The sequence below is a fragment of the Narcine bancroftii genome, chromosome 11 (genome assembly GCF_036971445.1).
Source record: "Narcine bancroftii isolate sNarBan1 chromosome 11, sNarBan1.hap1, whole genome shotgun sequence".
Lineage (NCBI taxonomy): Eukaryota > Metazoa > Chordata > Chondrichthyes > Torpediniformes > Narcinidae > Narcine > Narcine bancroftii.
Window position 1 is genome coordinate 87,015,556 of NC_091479.1, and position 12,511 is coordinate 87,028,066.

At 41.0% G+C, this 12,511-nt stretch overlaps 1 protein-coding gene and 1 long non-coding RNA gene across 7 annotated transcripts in view; one reads left to right on the forward strand and one right to left on the reverse strand.

Moving 5' to 3' along the window:
- The window catches only part of LOC138746081 (uncharacterized), an 89,677-nt gene extending 80,531 nt beyond the window's left edge, over window positions 1-9,146 (reverse strand). For all 3 annotated transcript variants that reach the window (XR_011346690.1, XR_011346689.1, XR_011346688.1), the window contains exon 1: window positions 8,861-9,146. This is a non-coding gene — a long non-coding RNA (uncharacterized lncRNA). The remainder of the gene's footprint in view (window positions 1-8,860) is intronic.
- Window positions 8,743-12,511, forward strand: part of met (MET proto-oncogene, receptor tyrosine kinase) — a 106,774-nt gene continuing 103,005 nt past the window's right edge. For 2 of the 4 annotated variants that reach the window (XM_069903869.1, XM_069903871.1), the window contains exon 1: window positions 8,743-9,151. The gene's annotated coding sequence lies outside the window, so the exon portion shown is untranslated. Of the gene's footprint in view, window positions 9,152-9,358; window positions 9,686-12,511 lie in introns of those variants that run through there. The other 2 variants (XM_069903870.1, XM_069903873.1) reach the window with 1 other exon arrangement.

The following is a 12,511-nucleotide window of genomic DNA, read 5'->3' on the forward strand; positions in this document are numbered from 1 at the left end:
CATTTCCTTTCAGTACCACATAATTTTCCATTCAGTTAAAAAATATTCACTGCTCCAACAAAAATAGGTTGGAATGGACACACTACACAGAAGGTTTGAAAGAAGTATAGGTACCTAATTATATTTCCAGAGAAGAAAAAAAATTAACCCCAATTTTAATTCTTCACAGAAAACTGATAGGTGCAGATGGGGTTCCAGTAGGTCAATCTCCTTTATAACAGAGCAAGATTTGATCAGGAAAGGGTTGCCTGCTGCAATCCCAAACAAACCGTCAATTCTCTCGATGCCTCTAAACAGCAGTGAGTTTCAGCCCTTTGATTCATCCCACTGTTCAGCTGGGTATTATGGGAGAGAAAGAGGAACTGGCGCAGGGGTCCAAAACTCTTCTTATGAAGCATAAGGAAAGTAGAGGGGAGTAGTTAATGCGACTTCCACACACATGGGACAAACATAAAATGCAAGGTATTAGTTCCTCAATTGTCTTCATCCATGGAAAGACACAACTGCTTGGTAGACAGAAAACTTAATTAATAAAAGACCTCCTAGATGATGGTTCTGTATTCTCGAGCATTAAAAATTGCAAACAGGGCTTGTTGTGAGACATGTGGAGACCAGAACTGTAGATGCAACAAGCCTTTATTCAATTAATCTCAGTACAAGAATGCAGTATATGCAGGGGAGATCAAGTGGAAAAGTTCCTCTGAAACACTGAAGAACATTGAATGTGATCCTTTTTAGCTACACATACGCCTGAGATTCTCTGATCTTGGAAGCTAAGCAGGCTCAGGACTGGTCTGTACTTGAAGGGGAGTCCGCCTACAGGCGCTGTAGGTTTCCGTGAGGGGCGCGGAACAAAGTGGCGACTCTCTGTCTGCCTCGCGGTAGACAAAAGTTAAAGAATGTCATGTATGCTACATTCTAAATGTAGTACTACATGGCAATAATGGAATCTTTATCTTTTACAATAATACTACATGACAGGTGATTGTCTACTTGCCATGGCCATTCTTAATAAGGCTAGGTGAAATCAGGTGTCTTTTCTGAAATTGCTCTCTCCATAATTCCATGTATAATTTTGAGACAGGCAGCCCCTCTTACTAGCCATCTCTGCATGGTAGCAAATTACTTAATTTTAAAATGTATAGTGGCTCCAATCCCTCGTCCATTGACTCCTAGATGAATGAGACCATACTAAACTTAGCCACATTGCTACCAAGATACACAAAGAATACAGATGCTGGAATTTTAAGCAAACATTGAGAGCTATGGATTGTAATAGATGTTGTATATCAATGGAGATTTTCAAACAATGTGATGCTGGAGGAACATTTCTACCCACATTTCTACCCACTGTTTGACCCATTGAGTTCCTCCAGCATCTCATTGCTTGAAAATCTCCATTGATATACAACATCTATTACAATCCATAGCTCTCTACAGTACCTTGATTTGTATTTTCCCTTAACTAGATCTCATTGACGTGCTGTGACTTGGCGTTTCATCGGGACTGTCAAGGTATTGCACATGATCCCATTTATCTGATCACTACATCACCTGCAAATTAGACCAAACATCTTTGAATGCCTTATGGTCATGACAAAATGATTCTCTTCCAATATCTCTGTGTGGCAGAACCAATCTTTGTTTGAATAATGTAATTAATTTTCAGAGCCATTTGTCTCAAGCAGCTGCCTGCTTTGTAAACACTTCACTGCTATTTTCAATAGTGATCATTTTAAGTGGCTGCAGTCCAGATCAATCGGGTGAAGCTACCTTAAAAATGCTTGTAAGGATCAAGAAAAGACTTGTGGTTTTATGATACAACAGGAAAATTCAATTGAAGTAGCATAAAAACAGTTCTTGCTTCTATAAATGGTTCCTACATTAACTATATACCTTCTGGTATGCTTGATATTAAATCTGCAGGTATTCTCTCTTTATATTTAGCTTCTGATATAGCTGCTTCCTAAAACAATGGGATCTATGCTGTAGATACCGTAGATGAGTTAGGTTCTTGGATAATTTTAACTGCCTGCTGCTACCTTTGCTGGTCTGATTATAATCACCCTGGAAGCTTTCAATGGCAAGTGAAGTTTCAGGATGTGGGCCCACAAGGACCACTGGAGACCCAAGGTATAATTGCCTGCAGCAAAGGTGCTGGGAGGATCCAGCAATGAATGTGGGAGGAAGTGATTCAGCAGAGGTCTAAACTTTACCAGAGTGCCCAAGAAAAGTACTTCTACTCCTACTGGCCCCTCTAAATAAAATTATTATTCTTAAATTTCTTTCTGTCTTCAATTAGGCATGCGAGGGGGGAAAAAAAAACACCAGACTACATGCTCTTATGACTGATGTGCTTCTCAAACATACCCACCATTATTCTATCAAAGTTATTCAAGAGCTCTGGGGAAAAACAGGGAATTGGCAGAATATGTCCTTGATAAGATCACCCCCATCAATTGGGTCAGCATACTGCAGATGGGCCCACATATTGCTACTAGAAACTCTGTTTCTGCAAATCTAGAGATAATCTAGAGCAAAATTGAAAAAGGGCAATAGAAGAAAGACCCCAATATTTGATGGAAATGCTCATGTAGACAAAAGAGTGGGATTGTGCAACTTTCAAAATGAAAATGTTATATGGTCAGAATAGGTAGAAACCAAAATAACAGCTAAGAGCACAGAAGTGATTCAGATTATTGTAGATCACACCGATTCTCTATAATTGATGAAAGTCTCTATAATTGATGAAAGTCTTGCATGTTTATCATATGTCGGTGAAATTCTTGTTTGTGCAGTACAAATTCAAAGCAGTTGGTGTGTCTTATGAGACTTATCTTTTAATAACAGATGGGCACAGAGATAATCACATTATAGCATGTTATAATGTGATTGCAAATGTATTACAGTCACTAATGCCTATATCCTATGACTGATTGCAATCTTAAAATATCACTTGTATAACTGAGAATATTGCCTTATTTTATTCTAGAATAAAGAAATGTGACTGGTCTAAATGACTATTTTAATCAATATGGGAGCTTTCATGTTACCATAAACATTCAGACGACAGGGAAATGCTCACAAAAGCAACTGATAAAGACAAACTAAATACAAGTACCGGTATTCTGCCTGATATATGATTTTGTTTTGAGAATGAAAGTGATTAGCTGGTGCTCTGAGTGATTGAATCACTTCTTTGGGATTGCTGAGCTACTGAAAGCAATATATTACAATTCTTATTGTCCCGGATTTCAGTGTGGGTTGTAAAATTCCATTAGGTACTTTTACAACTAATGCAGCCTTGTCAAGAAATTTCAATCTTCAATGACTCTTTATTTGCATATACTTTACTGTCTGAAATATGAAAGTAAGAAAATGACCCACAACAAAATGTCTATGTTCAAATTAAATTTCATGTTCATGAATTTATGACCATTAAGTTCAATTGCAAAACATTCTGTACTTCTGGGGAAATGTAAAATAAGGCTGAAATTTCCATTCGCCAAAATCAATTCTGCAGTCTGTGATGGGCAAATCCCTGATCTTCCTGCTCAATTTGCTCATTGTATAAAATTGGGTACCTAATTTCCTGCTAGTGTCATGTGGGAAGTTTTCTGATATGCTAAAAAGGCATTGAAAAGATGTTATTTCTTTGCAGCTCTTAAATTCATTCCTTCAAGTTAATCCTATTCACTTAAATTTGATTCGAACAACCTTACATGGTTTGGCTTTCAGGTGACTCAAAACTCAGAAATTTCTGAACTGGTCCTTGATTCTGGATTAATTAAGGATGGATTGTGAATGCTGGCATTGCCAGCGAGGCTCACATCTCACAAATGATTGAAAACAAAGACATCAACCTGATCAGACCCTTCTGATAAATTGTTTTCTTTGCAGAACATAGGAAATTATTTCACACAGCAGTGATAAACAGGATGTGTCTCATTGAGTTTCAAAGTTGTGCTATCTTCATTCAAGAAGGGCAGCTGAGCTAAGTCAGGTAATTAGAGTTAGGAAGTTTAAACTCAATAATAGGTACAGGGGATATACAAACTCCAAGGATTCCTTCAGGGAGCAGCACAAGCGGATGATGAAGATGACAGAAGCGAGAATAACCTTTATTAGCCTCAGCATTGAATATAAGAGCAAGGAGGTTATGGTACAACTTTATAAAACATTAGTTAATCCATAGCTGGCATACTGCTGGTAGATCCAGTCAGTACACTCAGTGGCATAGCCGGAGTGGGAGAAGGGGAAGCCACACTTCAAAAGTGGTGTCTTTTCAACAATTTTAAAGCGCTTTAGATCCCCTGTGCAATAAAAGTTAAACCTCTTTTTTTTTTAACTTTATCACATGGCCTTGGAAGAACTTTCTGGATTCATTCATTACTTTATTTGAACAACCTCCTGGTGTTTTGAACTGAGTGCTCAGTCTCCTGTGATGCGCTGGTGGCTGCTGGCAGCCTGGCGCCTGAGGAACCAAAATAAACTGTGACTTCATCACCTCCTCTCGGACACTGGATGATCCCATGGAACTTCATCTTTTTTCATGTCACAAGTCCCAAGCCCAGATAAAAGTATGTTTCATACATAATGACACTATTACTGAAACATGAAATGAATTAATGTTGAATACAATTATATATATAATAGCTAGGTAATGAAATAGTTCATGTAATGATCGAGAAATGAGTGTGTTTACAAGCCAAAACACTTCGGTGCCTGTAGCCTAGCCAGTGCAGTTGCTCTCCTACCGTGTATAATGAATTTTAAAATTATTTGGTATGCATTGTGGCACCTTTTTTAATGTGGTCACTCCCCCTAAATTTAGAACCTGATTATGTCCCTGAGTACATTGGAGGAAGAATGTTAATGCACTGGAGAGGATGCAGTGAAGATTCATCCGGCTGTTTCCTGAGTGGGAACATGACAATTATGAGGAGAGACTAAATAGACTGGATTTGTTTTCCTTGAAGTGGGAGAAAGTGAGTGGGGTCTGATTAAGGTTTGCAAAATTGTGAAGGGTATAGATCAGGTGGATAGTGAGAAATTTTCCTCCTTAGAAGAGGTCTAAAAGTAGCATTTAAGAAGCTTAAGAATGGAGAGAGTTTGTTACAGTTATTCTCTGTGCTTTTGAGGCCACGTCTCAAATATTGTGCACAGTTTTGGGTTGGCTCTCTTATAGAAATAAAAATTATGGATGACAGTGGAGGCAGTCCAGAGGAAATTGATTAAACTAATTCAGGGAATGAATGGGTTGTATTTCTTGGAGTTTGGAAGAATGTGAGATGATCTTATTCAAACATATAAAATCCTAAGACAGATTCTTAAGTTTTCACTAGTGGGAGAGTAAAGAACAAGGGGACATAGGTGTACTTAAAGTGGAGATGATTTGAAAGATGGAGTTATTGAGGGTAATGAGTGAAATGGCAGAATAGAGCAGTTAAGGCCTGCATAGATCAGCCATGATCATATTAAATGATGGGATGGCCTTGAAGGTCTGGAAGCCTATCTTGCTCCTATTATTTTATGTCCTTAAGGATCTGAACCTAGATAAACTGACTGTTCTGGGGATCTGTGCTTTTAAGAACAAATTGTGTCTGGTCCTACATTGACCTTCTTCAGCAGCACCTAATGGCCTGAATACACCTGAGATTGTCTGATCTCAGAAGGTAAGCAGGCTCAGGACTGGTTAGTACTTGGAGAAGAGACTGCCTAGGTGCAGTAGGTTTCTGTGAGGGGTGCTGAACAAAGTGGCGACTCTCTGTCTGCCTATGGTAGACAAAAGTTAAAAAAAAATCATGTATGTTACATTCTAAATGTAGTATTATGTGACAATATTGGACCTTTACCTTTCATACCGAGGACCGAGTCCCAAACCAACTGTTTAATGAGCAGCTGGTCCTTAATGAATATATTGTTTTCTGAAGATCTGGTACCATATCAACTCATTTTCTGAGGATTTGGTCCCATATGGACTCGTTATTCACTGACAATTTAGCCCCTTATGGACTGACAATTTATTGAGGATATAGTTCCATATGGACTCACTATTTGCTGAGGATTTGGTCCCATTTGGGCATTGTTTACTAATGATCTGATCCCATATGATTGCTCAGTTTACTGAGGAATCTGGTCCCACATGGACTCACTGTTTACTGAGTATCTGGTCCCATATGGTCTCACCATTTACTGAAGAGTTGGCCCGTGTGGTCTCTCAATTTACAGACGCTGTGATTGTACTAAACACACTGAAATGCTGTAGGAACTCAGCTAATCTTTTTCTTTTCAGCATCTATAGGAGACAAAGATATATTGCCGACGTTTCAGGCCTGAGCCTTTCTTCAAGGAAGAGTTAGAAAAGGCTGAAGCAGGATATATCAGAAAGTTTCAGACTTCAAACAATGGGGGAGGAATCCAGACCAACAAAAAGTGTTAATTGGATATGATAAGAGACTAGGTAGAATGGATCATATTTGTGCAAAAGGAGATAGGGAATGGAGAAATGGCATGGGAAGACAGGGATGGAGTGGCACTGTTGTGGTCTGGCGCACTGACCTCTATCGGACCAAAGCCAGATGACAACTCTCAGACACCTTCTCTTACTTACCTCTCCAAAAGGACTCTACCAAAACTCATCAAACCACTGTATCTTGCACCATCAGAACTCATCATGTCAGCAATATATCTTTGTCTCCTATAGATGATGAAAAGACATTCCTCCAGGTGTGTTTATCACAATTTACTGAAGATTTGGTTACCTCCCTGGCACAGCCTCCAACCTTATTGTTTCCCAATTCTGTACCATCCATTTCTACCTCCTACCCCAGATCCACAAACCCAATTGTCCCGGCAGACCCATCATATCCACGTGCTCCTGTCCCACAGAATTGGTCACTGCTTACCTCTACTCTGTTTTGTCCCCCCAGTCCAGACCCTCCCCACCTATTGCCTCATATTTACCATTACTATACACCTCCATTCCCCATACTGAAGGCCTCAAAGCCCTTCATTTCTTTCTGGACAATAGAACCAACCAGTAGCCCTCCTCTGGCTGGCAGAACTTGTCCTCACCCTCAATAATTTCTCCTTTGACTCATTGCACTTTCTCCAGGTTAAAAGGGTAGTCATAGGTACCCACATGGGCCCCAGCTATGCCTACCTTTTTGTTGGTTATGTGGAGCAATCCATGCTACAATCAGGTAAGGCCCTCAATATTTCCTCCAATACATTGATGACCTCTTTGATGCTGCCTCATGTTGAACTTGTTGACTTCATCCACTTTACAGCCAACTTCCACCCTGACCTCAAATTCACTTGGTCCATCTCCAGCAACACTGTCCCTTTCCTCGATCTCTCTGACTCCATCTCAGGAGACATCTTCTGTAAACCCATCAATTCCACAGCTACCTCGACTACACCTCTTCCCACCCTGTCCCCTGTAAAGATTGCATTCCATTCTCTCAATTCCTCTATTCCATCGCATCTACATCCAGGATAAGGACTTCTATGCCAGATCATCAGAGATGTCCTCCTCCTTCAAACAACATGGCATTCCTTCTACCACCATCAACTTGGTACTCAGCCGCCTATCTTCCATTACCTGCACATCTGCCCTGGCCACCACCACTTCAATGCGCAACAAGGACAGGCTTCCTCTTGTCCTCACCTACCACCCCACCAGCCTCTGCATCCAACACATCTTCCTCTGCCATTTCCACCACCTTCTTTGTGATCCCACCACTAGACACGTATGTCCCCTCTCCTCCCATCTCTGCCTTCCGCAGGGAACACTCCCTCCATGACTCCTTGTCCACTCCTCCCTCCCCAGCAATCATTCCCTTGGGATCTACCCTGGTGACCGCAGGAGATGCTCCACGCGCCCACACCACCTCTGTCAGCGCTATTCAGGGCCCTAAACAGTCCTTCCAAGTGAAGCAACATTTCATTTGTGAATCTGCAGGGGTCATCTACTGAATCTGGTGCTCCCGCTGTGGTCTCCTCTACATCAAAGAGACTGGAAGCACTGTGGGAAATTGCTTTGTTGAGCACCTCAGCTCTGTCCACTGCAATAGCGTGGATCTCCCAGTGGCCACCCATTTCAATTCTCCAACCTATTCCCTTGCCGACATGTCTATCCATGGTCTCGTACTGCTGGACTGAGACCACCCGTAAATTGGAGGACTAACACCTCATCATCTGACTGGCACCCTCCAACCAGATGGTATTAATACAGCATTAAACCCCCTTTTCCCTGTTGATCTCCATTCCCTTTCGAACTGTCATAATAAATTCAATTAACACCTTTTGTTGGTCTGGATTCCTCCCCCATTGTTTGAATTCTGAGACTTTCTGATCTATCCTGCTTCTTCCTTTTCTGGGGTTTCCCCCCCCCCCCCCCCCCCCTTAGAGGGCTCAGGCCGGCAATATAGCCATGTCTCCTCTAGATGTTGAAATGAGTTCCTCCAACATTTCGATGTGCTTATCACAATTGACTGAGGATCTGGTCCCAAATCGACTTAACTGAGAATCTGGTCTGAGACAGCCTGTGAATTTAAGATCCCGCCTGCCAGCGCCAACCTGCAGCGCCCAAATCTGATGAGGTGTGGCAGATGACCTTGGTAAATCCAACGGCACGGAGTTGAGCCAAGCATCTGAGCCTTGGATCCACACACCTTGTTGCACGAACACTCCCTGAGGCGGAGCGTAAGCGGCCAGTGGCGTTTCTTTTTAAATCAAGAGGCTGCGTCAGCAGCGGCAGGTTACTCACCCCGAAACTCCGACTGCCGCTGCTCTCACACGGGACGTCTGCTTTGTTTTGTGTTGCGAGCGAGGTTCCGGCGGCTGTGTGACTTACCTGTGGGGCTGAAGCAAGCGGGGCGGCTGCCCGCGATGCGGAGAGTGGGGCAGGTCATGAGAGAAAGCCTCTCTCGGGATCAGGGTACACGGGATCGTGGGTAGGAAAGGAGTGGTAGAGATTGCAACATCGGACAGGAGAGGAAACTGGAGAGGAACAGCAGCTCGGAGGGATTTCTTGATTAAAATCCGGCTGCGAAGGAAGAATGCGAGAGTGGATTGGAGCGAGCCTGCCTCGACTTTTCAGGGACGTTTGCAAATCGCCCCGAGTCCAACTTCAGGACACGTTCAGGTAGGTAGGCGCTGTGTGCATCTATTTGTGAAGTTGGGTAATCTAATAACTTTGACCCATTGCGTGCAGGATGTTCGAGTTTGGATGGATTGCAGTGCAAACACTATGTACAGATTTTCTTTTAAAAAACGTTCAAACTGGATACGTTGCAAAATTACCTTCTTATTTTACACCAACTGTTACAATTGGGGAATCAGTTGTGGTGGGATTAGGTCATGCGGTTAGCGTGATCCAGAATGATTCATCTTTCTGCCCACATTCTGTGGGGAACAGAGAAAGTGTTAACAATTTTGGAGAATCTGCGCGGATCCAAAGGTCCCTGTTTGCCCGTGGATGGACAGAAACGATAGGAATAGTGTGTTTCCACCCACCCAAAGCGATGTGGAACCTTGAGCGTCCAGGGATTCAACGTTAAATTACGGCGGGGCCACATCTCACCTTAGAAAACAAAACTCGGTAGTTGGTGGAAGTGTCGGTGATGGAACGCTTTGAGAGGACTGACCGCAACCAAGGTGGTCATTGGAAAAGGATAAGGTTGGTGTTCAAGTCATGCTCTTGAATTGGGGAGGGAAACTGATTCTAACAGCACAAGAGAACCTTTTGTTGGTCTGGATTCCTCCCCCATTGTTTGAATTCTGAGACTTTCTGATCTATCCTTGCTTCTTCCTTTTCTGGGTTTTTTTTTCCCCTTAGAGGGCTCAGGCCGGCAATATAGCCATGTCTCCTCTAGATGTTGAAAAGACCTGCTGAGTACCTCCAACATTTCGATGTGCTTATCACAATTTACTGAGGATCTGGGGGGAGGGGGGGGGGGGAATGAAGAGCTCAGGACCAGCATGTGCCAGTTTTGGTGAAAGGCAAAGACTGCAAGATTAGGGAACCATGCATGACAAAGGATAGTTAAGGTCTGATGAGGGGAAAACAATAGGAAACAAAGGATAAGCTTTGGCAACTGGAATCCAGGAGTCTAGAGTACAAGGGTTGATTCAATTCCCCCAGGCCCAGATGAAATCCATTGTTGGTCGCCCTGGGAAATGAGGTAGAGCACAGGGTCTCTGACAGAGACCTGACAGATCAGCTAGAAGACAGGAGGATAGCTAATGTTGTTCCTTCATTTAAGCAGGGATAAGCCAGGTAAACCTTGTATCAGTGGGGAAATAATTGGAGAGAATCCTGAAGGATAGGATTCATGTACAATGAAAGGCAGCGTGGATCTGGGATAGTCAACGTACTATGTGTGGGGGAACTAGTATTCTGCTAATTTGAGTTTTTTGAGGAGACAACAAAGAAGGTTGGTGAAGGCAGACGAGTAGACATTAGTCCCTTTCACTCTGCCAACCCTCCTAGTAAGTGGGTAAACTTACTGGGCATGCAGTACCCAGTAAGCCATTCACACTGGACCATGATTTACCTGGTTCATCTGGATCTCTTGGATCAAAGAGGGGGCTTCACCTCCAGCAGTGACGTCACGAGTAAAGTATTAGGTACTTGCAGGGCATGAAATCGTAGCAGGGACAAAGCACATATCTACTGCGGTGGCCTTCACACTGTTCAAACCCACAGACCATTATACTCTAATCCCTAAGCAACAGAGTATAATGACTATTTACATAGCATTACATTGTATTGGGTATTATAAGTAATCTTGAGATGATTTAAAGCACAGGTGCGTGCTGACAGCCCCTCTGGCTGCCCTGTGAAATATTACTGTGCAGTTATATTTCACAGGGTGGTCGTTGGAGCTGTCAGCATGTACCTGTGCTTTAAATCATCTCAAGATTACTTATGATACTACCAGATTGATGCACGCATGCAGGCACTAACATCACTAATGGTACCTGGTAGAGCTTGTTGAGCATTCACACCGCCACAGAGTGATTAATGCGTTAACCACCCCCAAAGAGTCAGAGAACTTTAGTAAGGCATTCGACAAGTCCTACAAGGTTGGCCAGAGGTCAATGTAAATTGGATCCCAGGTGGGCTGGCTAATTGGGTCCAAAATTGGTTTGGTGATGGGAGGCAGATTTTTTTTTTAAACTTTATTTAAAATTTTATGACATGAATAAAATAAAAATTACATTTAAAGAAATAATAAAAAATAAAATAATAAAAATTAGAATACTACATCATTAAACTACACAAATTAACCCCCTCAATAATTATAACACAGCATTAATCATCTAATTTAAAATTAATCCAACCATCTCCCCCAAAATAAAGTGAAGAATTAATTAACAATGTTGTAAATAAAATAGAAAAAACCCCACTTACGAAAAAAAGGATAAAACTTAACAACAAAAAAATTACTAACAACAAAAAAAATCAATACTAAAATAATACCCTTAAACATATATTTAAATCAAACATAATTCATGTACTTAACAAATGAAATCCACTTTAAAACTAAATTCAAATATTAAAATCATATATCAACCACATATCTGTTATACAAAAAATCATAATTAATAATACATAAATACAGAATTTCCATTAATACCAAGTTTCCTTTATAATTCATTGAGAGAACAAAAACATCCCTTAGAAAAACAATCAGATAAACTTTTTATTCCCTTCCCCTCCCCTTATATAAAAAAAGAAAAAAAAGTTCAAACTCTTATAAAATTCTCCATATTCTTCATTTATAACATCTTCAAAATTCTCTATCAAAATTAACTTAATTTTATTAAACTCTTCTCCCTCAATGTATTTGTACTTAATTTTCTTCTTCTTCATATCACCTTTCCCCTCATCTTCCTCTTCATCTAATTCAACATCCTCAATTTTTGACTTATTATCTTCTGTGACATCATCCTCTTAAAAAAGAAAGAAAAAAGAGAAAAAAAACCCCAAAAAAAGAAAAAAAGGAGAGAAAAAAACCTCCTAATTCCCTCTCAATTACAATCAAAACAAAAAGAGTTAAAATAAATTATTATTTATTTTTTTTTAATTAAAAAAAGCCTTCACTTCTTAACCCAAAAATCAAAAAGAAAAAAAAAACAGGTCGGAGGTCACAACTACCTCCTTCCTGTTTAAACCGCCCAAAGCGGTAACTCCCCCAAAATATTGGGTGTGAGATAACTCACAGGTAGCTGATGACTTCTGGAAACTAGTGCCCACCCAGTTCCCTCTCCCAACTCCCATTTCATTAAACTATCATCATTATTTAAACTATTTAAACTCTTTTCAAAAAAAAGATAAACGATTTATTTTTTTAAAATCAACGTTACCACTTCGATCACCATTGCTTCCATTTCTTTTTAAAAAATCTGGATACCACTTTGCATCTCTACTCTCTTTGGAGACCTTGAAGGACTACATCATTCCTGAAACTGCATGATTGGTAGAGACTAAGCAAAGTCC